The 12,708-nt window shown below is 46.4% G+C and overlaps 1 protein-coding gene across 1 annotated transcript in view; it reads left to right on the top strand.

Moving 5' to 3' along the window:
* LOC142881318 (NACHT, LRR and PYD domains-containing protein 12-like) overlaps window positions 1-12,708 on the top strand; it is a 195,500-nt gene that overhangs the window by 156,957 nt on the left and 25,835 nt on the right. The window lies entirely within an intron of this gene.

Genomic DNA, 12,708 nt, shown 5'->3' with positions numbered 1-12,708 from the left:
TTTCCATCCTCCTTGGACAACATTTAAGGATGATTTCTATCAAAGCTACAAATAAAATGATATTAAACTAGAACAACTAAGTATGTCAAATAAAATATGCAAATGCACGCAGATACAACGACATCCTTGATCAGAGGTAAATTAGAGGAAAATAAAGAAAAAATATGATGTAAAACTGTGAAATGAGAAATTCTTCTGTTACTAAACACTCTACACTGTATGCTGGCAAGACACACAAAACCAATGAAGATGTTTCCAAAGTCTTGCAGAATGATATCCATAAATGTACCTTCTACTCTGAAAAACCGTGGAGTTGGACCACATGACGCTCACTTGTACTGTGTGAGTGTCCAGATCTTTGGCCAGAACTCTCAGAACTCTTTTTGTTGTCTGGTTTCCACTGAATTTAATATGAAAGGTTTTCTTGCTTTTTCAACCAGCCAGAACGTGACTGAAGCACTCAGCAACAACAGTGTCTGATGCACACACACACACACACACACACACACACACACACACACACACACAGAAACAGCTGTTTGTTCCAGTGCTTTGTGTCATGAAAGAAGGTCATCCAGCATAAAAACTGCCAAATGAAGTGTGAAAATACCTCATAGTCCAGGACTATGAGGTACTGTGCAGACAGATTCTGGCAAGAAGAAGGTCATTTTTTTTTACAAATAACATTTCTTCATGGGAGAGAGGGTGGGGGTAAAAAAAAAGTTACTTCTTTTGAACATGTATGCTTCTTTTTATCTGACTTCTTATTCGATTCACGGGGCTTACGCGTATTTCTCATTTGTTCATTGGTTTATGATTCTTCTTGATCACTGCTTCACCTTTGAAATGAGCATTTAAATCATTCAATGAAGAATTAGGGCAATGAGAGGACTGAGGGAGGAGGCAGGAGTTACAGGGAGAAGGTGTCAAACAAAGCGTCCGCAGGGAAACACAGACGCTCCTCTCCTCAGCTGGCTGCGGTCTCAACATAACCAGCTCCTATCTGCGTGCCGTGGTGATGGGCAGGCTGACAGATTAACTTGGACAGGAGTCTCAATGGACTCTTCAATGACATGTGATCTGTGGTGAGAACAGGAAGCAGGTGAATGGAGTTGCCCCACAGTACTGAGGCAGGAAGCTGTTCCCTGCTGCTGAAGGAAGAAGGTCATTTGTCTCTGTTCATTAACTGCTGCACTACAGATGACTTGTTTTCAAGTGTTTAGCTTTAGCCAGCCGCTAACAACATAATGCTTCGTTTTAGCTTCCACGTGTTTGGCAGGGATGTAATCCAGGAAGCTATAAATCTGTGTGCGAGGGGTTTCTATTTCTCCTAAAACTTTACATTAAGATGGAACGATAACTTCATTCATTATATATTTTAAATAGCTGCCATGTTTGTCAATGTAGTAGTACTTATCCTGCAGTTTTCCTTGGTAGTGAGAGGGTACAGAGTCTAGCGGGAGAATGTAGACCATGTGTCCCCCATTTGGGCCAAGCCGAGGAGACCCTAGTGTGACACCTTGATCTTACAGCATCTGAGCCACCTGACGTCCGAGTGGAAAGTGTAGGTGCAGTGACAGTAACCCCAGAGACATGACAGCTGAAGCAGGTGTCAGTTTGTCCATGATACACAATAAACATGACATCAGGCAACTGTTGACTACTTCCAAGCAGGTCAAGCAGGTGCAGTTTGTTGTCCACACAGTGAGGGGATGTGCAGGCCGTCATGGTCACACTGTTAAAAGATCACCCCAATGAAGGTCGTGGTCTGAGATGGTTCCAGGCAACTTTTAGGTCTAGGCTGGCCATGTGAGACAGAAGGACGTGTCAAGGTGTCAAGGAGCACCTGAGTCTGGGTGGTGCGCAGATGAACCAGTTCTCCCAGTACTGCTGAACCTTCACGCCATTTCATAGTCTTTGGTATGACCTGGCCACGGATCCAAACCCACAGGGTTTTAAGTTTCCTTCCTTACATCCTCCTCTCTGTTGCTGGCAGTGCCTGGCTGGGCTCACTGTTGGAAACTACTGCTAGCTGTGACTGACTGGTCTCCAGACTGCAGACTGGTGTTGGCCGATAAACATCATCACAAAACCAACCAGCCCTGATACGACAACATACATCAAACTCACAGCAAGACCTTTGTGGGTTCAATACCGGGCCTGGGACCTGTCTGTGTGGGGTTTGCTGGTTCTCCATGTGTCTGCTGGGTTCTCTACATGTTCTCCAGCTTCCTACCACATTCCAAATTCTCTGCAGGTGTGTATGTGAGTGCAAATGGTTGTGTGTCTCTATGTCGCCCTAATAAAGTGGCCACTGGTCCAGGGTGTCACCCTGCCTCCACCCTAAGACAGTTGGGAGACCAGCAGACACCCTGACCTGAGGACAGGTCTGCCATGGACAGTCTTCAAACCTGTCATTTCCTGAATGGACACATGCAGCAGGAACTCATAGACAGGCTAACTAGGATTCTAGTGTTGTGTCACCACAGGCCACTCTCTATCATGTCACTGTACGGTTCATGTCTGCCTTTACCAGCTGGTTTCGCAGACTCAAACTACTTCCCCAAAGATCAATCAGCACCCTGTTTACGCTGTAGGTTACTGTGAAACACAGGCCGAGGGAAATCAGGTTAACAAGGCAAAACAAATTCCTAATTCCTCAAAACTCCAATGAGACTTAAACTCAAGCCTCTTCCTAAAGATCTGGTCTTGACCCAGAATTATAGCTGACTAGACCAATATACCTGTCTCCTACTCAGTACTTCTTGGAAAAACTGTTGCTAATTTGTCATGTTTGTCCTTACACACACTAATTAATGAAGACGCAGATCTACTCAGGGGGAGAAATTAAGGTAACTCAGCCTTTCAGAGTCCTCCGTACCGCAGCACCGGCACCATTAAAGTTAATAACAATCTTTAAAGTGCATCAGACAAGGGACTTGTGCAGCTTCCCTGCATGCAAGGACACCATGCAGGAAATTCAAGTCAAAGTCCCAGTGATTGCCACATCCCAAAGGATGTGAAATTTGTCCTCCGCATTTGAGCCACCATCCCCTGAGCAAGCGGCGGGCAGCAGCGGTGCAGCACCTGGGAATCATTGGGTGATCCAACCCCCCAATTCCAACCCTGAATACTGAGAGCCAAGCAGGGGGGCAATGGGGACCATTTTTACAGTCTTTGGTCTGACCCAGGCAGGCATCGAACCCACAACCTGCCAGTGACATGGTGGACACTAAACCACTGAGCTGCAGCAAGATGGGTTTGGTCAATCACAGAAAAGACTGGTCCACAACTATAGCAGCAGCCCACAATGCATCAAGGCATGACACTCGTGCACATTCACTGCTGCCAAGACATGCCAGCTTCATGTGACTACTTCCTCAATCAAAACAAGACAAGTCACTGAGAAAAGGTCAAAAAACTTTGGATAGGTTTGTTAGAAACAGTGGAGACACTGGACCACTGGTTCTCCCGAAGACCCAGAGTCAACCCCAGAGGGTTCCATCCACCTTCGTCGTCCCGTCCCATGCCAGAACACTGCGGTACCGTGGCTTATTTTACTATTCTATTTATTTACTCCTTGTATGTTGCATCTATTCATAACATTGCTATACATATATATGTATTGTTATGGCCATGGGGGCCTTGGCTATTGCCCTGTTGTGTACTGGTTGTGTGTCTCTTTCAGGTGCTGATGACTAACCAGGTGCACCTGGCCGGTGCACAGCTTGTTTAGGACCGCCTCCCTCAGCACTGGCTCTCTCACACCTGCCTTCCACCGCAGCAGCTGCTTTGTTTTTCACTTCCCGTCATGCTTTGTGCTTTGTTGCACACAGACAACACGCACTCATGCCATTCACTGCATCCACACACCTACAGACATTACTGACAACACACTGACTCTCACACTCCATACATTCTCATTTCTGATTTACTAAACTAGTTTTGACCACTAGTACTACTACAAACCAAGATGGTAAACATAGAGGCTATTGACTGTTCCACTTGAAGGTTTAGCAATTGGCAATACATATTGTAAGCATGTCATGTGCCATTTGAAAATTAACCATATTAACTGTCCATAATTTTATGTGGGTTTTTTATGTTTCAATGGTTACATCTGTCAATAAACCTTAAATATGCAATACAATATAAAGGCTAAACCAGGGGTGTCCAAACCGTTCACAACGGGGGAAAGATCAGGTAAAGTTAGAACACCTGAAAACACTGCAGTTCATTGTTAATAAAAAACAAACAAACTAATTGAAAAAAAAAACCTGGAACCAAAACTGCTAACGCTACGTTTAATTTATGATTTTATTTTTAGCGCCACGTTTGTTCTTAAATCAATAGTTCTCGCTTCTCCATCATTTCGGCTTTGTGTTTCCATGAAGCCGGCGTTTTCATTTTTCATTTACATTTTTCGAAAATGTGTGGCAGAGTTTGAAAACGCCGCCCAGTCTTGCTTCACGTAAACACCGAAACTTTGGAAAACGATATTTTTGGAAGCGATAATGCCATCGGCCCTCCCCCGCCTCTCAATCTCAGCCGGCCAGGAGACGCAGACGACTGCTGATGACAAAAACAACAGTGACGTCAATCAGATTTGTGTGACTGCTACAAAAGATGATTTGCATGAAATCTTCTCCTCCACTACAACAGGCAGCGAAGAATAGCGGACAATGACGAGCAGTGCGCTTGCTTTTGAATCGAGCGTGGATTGTGCGATGAGCGAAAATAAACACAACATGTGAAGTGACTTGCAAGCAGCCTCTTGTCTTGTTTTTCCCTTTTGAATGTATTTTTTCTTCAGGGTGGGCTGACTGGGAAATGGAGCAAGACAGCCAAACCAAAATGTTAGCGCACTTTGACGAGCACGACTCCCAGGCAGTGTTTTCAAGGAGCTTTGAGGCTTCGTGTTCTAAAGTAACTCCAGGCAGAAGTTCAGCTTTGACGTCTCGTCTCGTGGTGCTTTCAAGTGCGTTCTTCATCATCTACTCGGTGCTCCGAGCCACTTCTTCTGTAAATACACCGTGCAAAGTTCCATACATGCTCCAGGTCTTTTTCTCTCATTCAGGGCGTCTTCTTGTAACTTCTTATGATTAGACAACCAGAGAAGTAAGTGGAAACTCCTCAGCTGATGCAGACCTCTGCTGCTCATCCAGGCACCTTCTTCCACTACTGATCAGCTTGAAGCACCTGCAGTGCAGTCTGGAAATGCTGCCTGCTGGTCCCCTGAGTAAGAACAGTACTTGTTGCACCAGTATAAATACAAATCCACAGGAAACCCTGATTCCAGACTGAAAGTAGTGATGGGCCATAACATATTTTTCAATTTCAATACGATAATCAATATTTTTGGGGTTGATATTGCGATGATATCAATATCAATACACTGTTTGCATTGTTTGTTTTTGTGTTTTTTTCAATACATAAAAAGTTAAAAATCACCAGACGCTGGAGTTGCTCCTGTGCGTCACTCTCTGGTTGCATAAATCACACCGTGCACTGTTTTTTATCAAGTGGTGAAAAGTAGGAGCAAACATCACTCTGCTTCTTTTTCTTCACCAGCGACTCTGCAGCAGCATCTCTCTGCTGTGTGCTGCGTGCATTTGAGCAACGTCGTGCACTGGTGGCGGCTGCCGAGCGTGCACACTGGCAGCCGCAGTGGTGCTGTACAGCAGTCGGAGGTAAGTCGCCGCAGCTGGGGTCAAATATATATATGTATATATATATATATATATATATATACATATATATATATATATATATACATATATATATATATATATATTCTTAAAAGGATCAATACAGAATTTTACTCTGATTCGTGATCGATATGTCAATCAAAATATTGATATGCGCAACACTAACTTAAAGCCTTCTGTTTTGATAAAGCTGATAGCTGGTCCAGCGCCAGCTGGTCCATGGTCTGTTCCTGCAGGGCCGGACCCCTGAGGGACCTGCCATGATGTTCTCTCTCCTCCTGTCTCCTACCTGGACATTGATGCTTCTGTCCCCGCAGCCTAGATGCTCTCTTGTTGTTCCCAGCTTCCAGACAGCGTGGGTGTAGCGCGGTACTTGCCAGCCACTCAATGGAGTTGAAGTCATGCCATCATCTCGTCCCTGGGCCTCACCTGTAATATGGTGCTACCTGTTATCCAGAGGAGCTGGAGCCTCACCATGAGCATCTGGCTGCCGTGTCTCCACCGTGATGACACTGATTGGCTCTTCCTGATCAGGCTCCTCCTCTCAGACTCGCATATGTCTGGAGATACGGGTCTTTGGACATATGGACTCTTTGAGTGACTCACTTTCTTCATTGTCGGTGGCACTCGTCTCTGTCTTTCTGTGGTGCTGAATTATATGTGACATCCACTGCATGTGGCACTGTGGTTCTCGCTGAGGTTTCCTCTTTTCCCCTATACAGGTTCTTTTTTAGTACTTTTTCCTCACCCGGCTAGGGGGTCCTAAAGGGAGACGGTGTTGCATCAGTAGAGAACGTAAAGTCCTTTGAGGCAAATTGGTTTTTGCAAACCTGGGATATACCAATAGAAGACAGAGACAGCCATTCCTTCTTCAATGGTACACAAGGGTGCTTCAGAACCAGAAGTAATGGAAATATGTATCACGCAATGAGTAGCTGTAACAGTGAATGAGTGACAAGAGGGGGGGGGGGAAACTGCTCATCGCAAAGCACTCAGTGTCTCCACACGTGTTACTGAGGAAGCACAGCAAAATAATGAGCTGTGAAAAGCTGTGAACATACAAAGAGAAACGAACATTGGAATCACGTTGAGTCCTTGCAACTGATACATCAATACACTCTCTTGAAAGCACCAAAAGAAATCAAAATAAAACTGAAATAGTCTCCTCTTCATGTTTTCAATCGGCAACTTGCTTCCATCGCTTCAACTTGAACTTGGATTAATCGCAGCAGTACACGAATGCATTCATGTACTTGGTTTTATTCAATGACGACGAGCATTGACTGTGATTTGCAGGTGTTCCCATTGAATGGTGGGAATTTGCGGTACAAGATTTGACCAAGATTACGATGGCTTTTGTTTGTTAACGTTTCTTTGCTGTCCAGAACGGTTGTTCTATTTTTCTTTTTGATTTCTTGTAAAAAAAAATATCTATATATTCCGTCTCCTCCTCCGTCCAATCATAACGCACCATTTTCACTGGTCAGTCAAATGGTCACGTGACCCCGTACGTCACGCAAAAAAAGTGTTTCCAATGAGACTTTAGCGATGTTCTTCTATATGGATCTGTGTGAAAAACCACATCGTGAGAGCGTCAAGACCTTTGAGCCATATTTGAGAGGTTTTTCCATCACCAGTTTTTATGGCCATATTTAGGTTTAGAGCAGTTCTAGGGTGATGGAACTCAGCTAGTGTGTGTGGAAAACACTGGTCAGTTATCTTGGCACACGCTTGCCTGCCGGTCAACATCTTAACCTTCGCTGAGCCTCCACATAGATGCATGACCATCACTGTGAGAAGAAGTCAAAGTTAAAGATAAAGTCCCAGTGACTGTCACACCTCAAAGGATGTGAAATTTGTCCATCTACTGAGGGAGCGATGAGCAGCACCATCAAAACAATCATTGACAAAACGTCAAAAACTCGCCTGAGGCTGCTGAGCGCTAAGCTAGTCTGCTAATGGACAAACTAGTGTTGTCTGCCAGCAACCAACACTCTGGCAACCAAGGCCCTGTGTAGGAAAAGGGGGGTGGGGTGTATTGCCCCATAAAGCCCTGTCAAAACAGCTCCATGACCCACTTTTGGTCCGCGACCCAACAGTTGGGAAACCAGTTGACAATCCCAACATCTTAATGACAGTCAGCTATAGATAGATAGATAGATAGATAGATAGATAGATACTTTCTTGATCTCCAGGAGAACTCAGGTGTGATCTTCATCCACCACAGTGCTGATGGCCAGGTCTCTCCAGGCTGACCAACCACCATGGTTTTGAAACATTATGAAACATTTCAAAGCAATCAGCCCGCGCTGGCTAGCCAAAACCGCCTACCAGTAAATAACACAGCTTTGTGTGTGAAGCCATTTTGACAACGCGGCTTTATTCATACCATAGTGCACAACAGTGTATGGACTGCAAGGATGTTAAAATGCTTCAAACCGGTGGTGTGGTCTCGCTACGTGGTACGCAGCTGTACGTCGTATGACCGCCAGAAACTGTTCTGAATGACTGCACAACAAGCAAAAAATGTATCCTAAGTACCAAGATATGTATGTGTGTGTGTGAGAGTGTGTGTGTGTGTGTGTGTGTGTGTGTGTGTTAATAGTTTTTATTTCTCTGTTTTAACACATTTGTCTTGTGACTGCTGTTGGTCAGTGAATTCAAGTGCAGCTGGAAATGACTGTTCATATCTTGCGTTGCTTACAGTACATTTTACATTTAGACAATTACATAATCCGTCTTTCATGATCTCACTGCTGTGTGGATGCATTGTACTTGATGCATGACTGAGCCTGATGATGGTGGTGGTGCTTCTTGTCTTGTGTTGTTTTGAAGCAGCTGGGAGGGAGACCAGGCGGTCAGAATAATGTATCGCAAATAAACTCGACTACACCACTGCTTAAAACTGCTTAAGCATCAGTCCATCCATCTTCAATAGCTGCTTCTGCCTGAGCTCAGGGTCCTGGGGGTCTGCTGGAGCCTCTCCCAGCTGTCACTGGGTGAAGGCAGGGTGACACCCTGGACCAGTGGACACTTTATTAGGGCCACATAGAGACACACAAGCATTCACACTCACACACTTACGGACAATCTAGAGCTTCCAATTCACCTCACATGCATGTTTTTGGAGTGTGGGAGGAAGCTGGAGAGCCTGGAGAGAACCCAGCAGAGACATGGAGACCATGGAGAACGAGGAGAACATGGGGAGACGCTGGGAGAACCTGCAAACTCCACACAGTGAGGTCCCAGGTTCCCTCCCTCCTTTTCTTTATCTATCGCACTCTCAGGGCATCAACTGCGTATTGGCCCAAATCATAACGGGGGTCCAGAAGAAGCCAACCAGGGGGTTCAGTCTCAACCACAACCCCTCCCTCCAAACAAACGAGAGCCAATCAGAGAGGAGTTCATCCCATATAAACTCAGTCTGGTGTCAGGATCTTCGTTCTCTCTTGGGAGGTCACCTGGAGACCCTCCTTCTTGGCTTGGTTTAACTAAAACTAAGACTAAGACTAAGACTGCTCCTCTGGCCAAACAACGGGGAATCCATGTAGCGCTAACCACTGCGCCACCATGTGGCTGCCTGCTTAAACAGACCCTGGGGGGAAAAGATCACTCGGGCAGACTAAGGAGTGCATTGCAGAGTTATGAAACAGGATTAGGAACACAAGAAAAAGATTTTTTTAAAGTTTCCATTTCGAGTTTTAAGTTGAAATTTCGTGGAAAAAAGTCAATGTTAAAAAAAATACAAAATTTTGTGAATAATGTAGAATTTTTTTTCCAAGTTTCGTGAAACTTGGAAAAAAAAGTAATATCTTAATAGTTTATTTTTTCTTCTTGTGGCCCTTATCCTCTTCGGCAGGTGGCGAAATATCAGAAAATTTTGACTTTATTCGCGAAATTTCCACATCAACTTGAAATGGAAACTTAGAAGAAAGCTCCTTCCTGTAATATTTTTCTTCTTGTTGTGGCCCAAACCCTCTTTGGTACAGATTCACATTTCTCTCTTTTAGTGTTGCAGTCCTGGAGGTTGGTCCTGGTCTCCAGAACACTTTTAAGGGTCTGGGTCTGGTCTCGGACTCTGAGGCATTTATACTGGGTCGGGTCTGGCCTCGGTGTCGGACTGGGCAGACTGGGGATTGTTGATCCAGACCAGTGGAGGCTCAGCCAACACTGTAATAACACCATAATAACAGAAAAGAATCCAGCTGCTGCTGTTTTACGCTCTGTTGGTGACACCCAGAGTGACACCCTGCCCCCTTATTCCTGGTTCATTGATTTATTTATTTATTTATTTTTAATTATATGAAACTTTTTTTTTTTTAAATGGTTCAAAAATATTTGGCAAAGCAGCAAAATGTTGAAGAAAATGATTCAAAGACGCTTATCCTTATTCGCTTATCCTTATCCTTATTCCTGAGAAGAGATGCTGCTGCTCCATTTAGAAGCAACCCGGAATTTAAAAAAGATTCTGGTCATTTTGTTCTGTTTTTTTGTTATTTTCCCTCTGATACATTCAGTCCTGGTCTGGTCTCCATCTCGACGCTCTCTGGTCCTGATAAGGTCTCGGTCTGGGTTGGTGCCCACAACACTGCTCTCTCTATAAGTGGCATTAAAGAAGCTCCTCGCTGCCCACGCTGCTAACTGGCCCTCCTCTACCAGTCAGTCTTCTGGAATCAGCACTGGCTGTCCTCCTCCTCCTCCTCCCTCCTCCTCCTCCTCCCTCTCCTCGTCCTCCTCCTCCTCTCATCCTTCTGGCCGCAGGCGACAAGTGACGGCGGCGGCGATGGAGGAGGACTTCTCCGGGCTCGCAACTTCTCAGTGAGGCGGAAGAGGGAGTGAGTGCGAATGACTGCGACACAAAGCGCTTCTGACATCATACGAGCCTCGTATATCGCAATGTGAGGGCTGAAGGGGGCGGAGGGGGGGCGATGCAGAAGCAAAGAGACAAGAAAACAGCAAATAATAGCGAGTCGCTTTCCTCAAGCAAAGCAAGAACAGAGAAACCACCGACCGCATCCCTCAGTTCACACACCAGCAGCGGGGAATTGCCACACAACCTGAACGCAACACCGGCGGGGTGTTCCGGCGAATTCGGCGTATTAAATAAATAAATAAATAAATAAATAAATAAATAACGTATCGCTGTGAAGGCATAAATCGGTGGCTGTTGACAATGTGAACTGAAAGTTATTCCGAACCTACCGTGGGGTGGGGGGGGGGACCTCCACCGTGTCGTAACACACGTAGACGTGCAGCGTTCAACGGCTCGACGGTGCGGATGATCACCAAACGCGAAGCCTCGTCAGTCACACAGCCCGCAATGCTTCCAGGAAGCCCGGCGACCTGTTAGGCGTCGATGGAAGCGCAAAGTTTAAATCGCTCCTAAAAAATTAGCGCCGAGCGCGCGGCTCCTCTCGCCCGCAGCGACCGGCTGCATGTCGGGGATCCTTCGCCATGTTAGTGGGGGGGGGGGGGGGGGGGGACTGTAGGTACATGACAGGCTGTCCAGATGTGGTGCTAAGCAGCACATCCGCACATCATCTGAGATTTCTCCGTCCCCGTCTCCCCGTCTCTCCCCCCGCCCCGAGCGCGAATCTCTCTCCCACGCGAGGAATAATAGCAACGCTCGTGCGTTGCTATTATTCCTTCCGCGATGGTGGTAAACGCCGGTAAACATCGCAGCACCTCCTCTCCCTCGCGCCTCATCCTCCCCGCAGCGGCGCTCTTCCTACAGCAGCGGTCGATAGAACGCCGTGGTCGTCACGTCTATCGGATTCCCTGATCCGCTGCGAGCCGGAGGCGCCAACCAGCAGCAGCAGCAGCAGCGGCGGCAGCGGCGGCAGCGGCAGAAGGTGCAACGCTGTCATTCGATGCGGGTCTCGCGAGGTGTTTACCTGCAGAGGTTCTTCACTCCATCGCTGCACAGCGCCAGCAGCTACATCCAAAGCACGGCCGCTGCTTCTCCAAGCGAGCGAGCGAGCCGATCACACGGCACTCACTGGGGGAATGTGTGTGTGTGTGTGTGTGTGTGTGTGTGTGTGTGTGTGTGTGTGTGTGTGTGTGTGTGTGTGTGTGTGTGTGTGTGAATGCGGGGGCATCACCATCACCATCATCATCATCATCATCATCATCAAGTGGCGCAAAGCCCGATGATCCATTTGCGGCGAGAGACGCTGAGGAGGAGGAGGTCCTCAAGAAAAGTTGCTTCGCATTTAAACTGAATTCCCTGAAAATATAAACACATCTTCTTCCTGGAGAACGGACGGCACCGAATGTATGGCAGTGCAGCCCAGTGTAGCTGCAGTACAGACATCTACATCGATGCAAATGACCGTAAAGATGTTGATCGTCCATGGAGGGGGGGGGGTTCATAACAGGCAATTTAGTCTATATATATATAGATAGATAGATAGATAGATAGATAGGTAGGTAGATAGATAGATATACATATATATGGACACATACTGTATACCTACCTACCTACCTACCTAGGTGTGTGTACACTCCCCCCTCCATTCCTGCCTTTGTCATCCTAACCCGATCAGAGGTGTGAAGTGTTTGGGGGAATCTTGTTGATCATTGATCACACTTGCTTCCTGTGTTGAATGAACGAGAGTGGTTCTGGTTCTGGATGGACGCGGAGCCACTCAACCACTCACGAGACAGCAACAGAATAGGAGAACAGGCTGGAGACTGCGGACGGTAAATGCATCACGCTGGGCTTCACACGACAAACACCTTTGTGTGATTTGCTTGGACAGCTCCTCCAGGGTGGATTCCCACTGGATGCTGGATGGAGACTGCAGCTCCATCATGGAACCTCTTTAGTTTTTGTTTTGTTTTTTCTTCTTTTGCAACTACGGCTGTGTGAATGATGCACAGTTCTGTTTGCAGCGGTGGTGCTCACACACAGTAGTTTCTAGCTTTCCCCAAGATTCCCCACTTCAGCTCTCACACAATGTACAGACACAGAGGGAAAAAATAGCAAGCGCTTACCCGA

Source organism: Nelusetta ayraudi, unplaced genomic scaffold, assembly GCF_046127955.1.
Source record: "Nelusetta ayraudi isolate G7.1 ecotype Tasmania unplaced genomic scaffold, CSIRO-AGI_Nayr_v1 ptg000190l, whole genome shotgun sequence".
NCBI lineage: Eukaryota > Metazoa > Chordata > Actinopteri > Tetraodontiformes > Monacanthidae > Nelusetta > Nelusetta ayraudi.
Note: the sequence above shows the minus strand (reverse complement) of the source record. Positions and strands in the feature narration are given on the sequence as shown.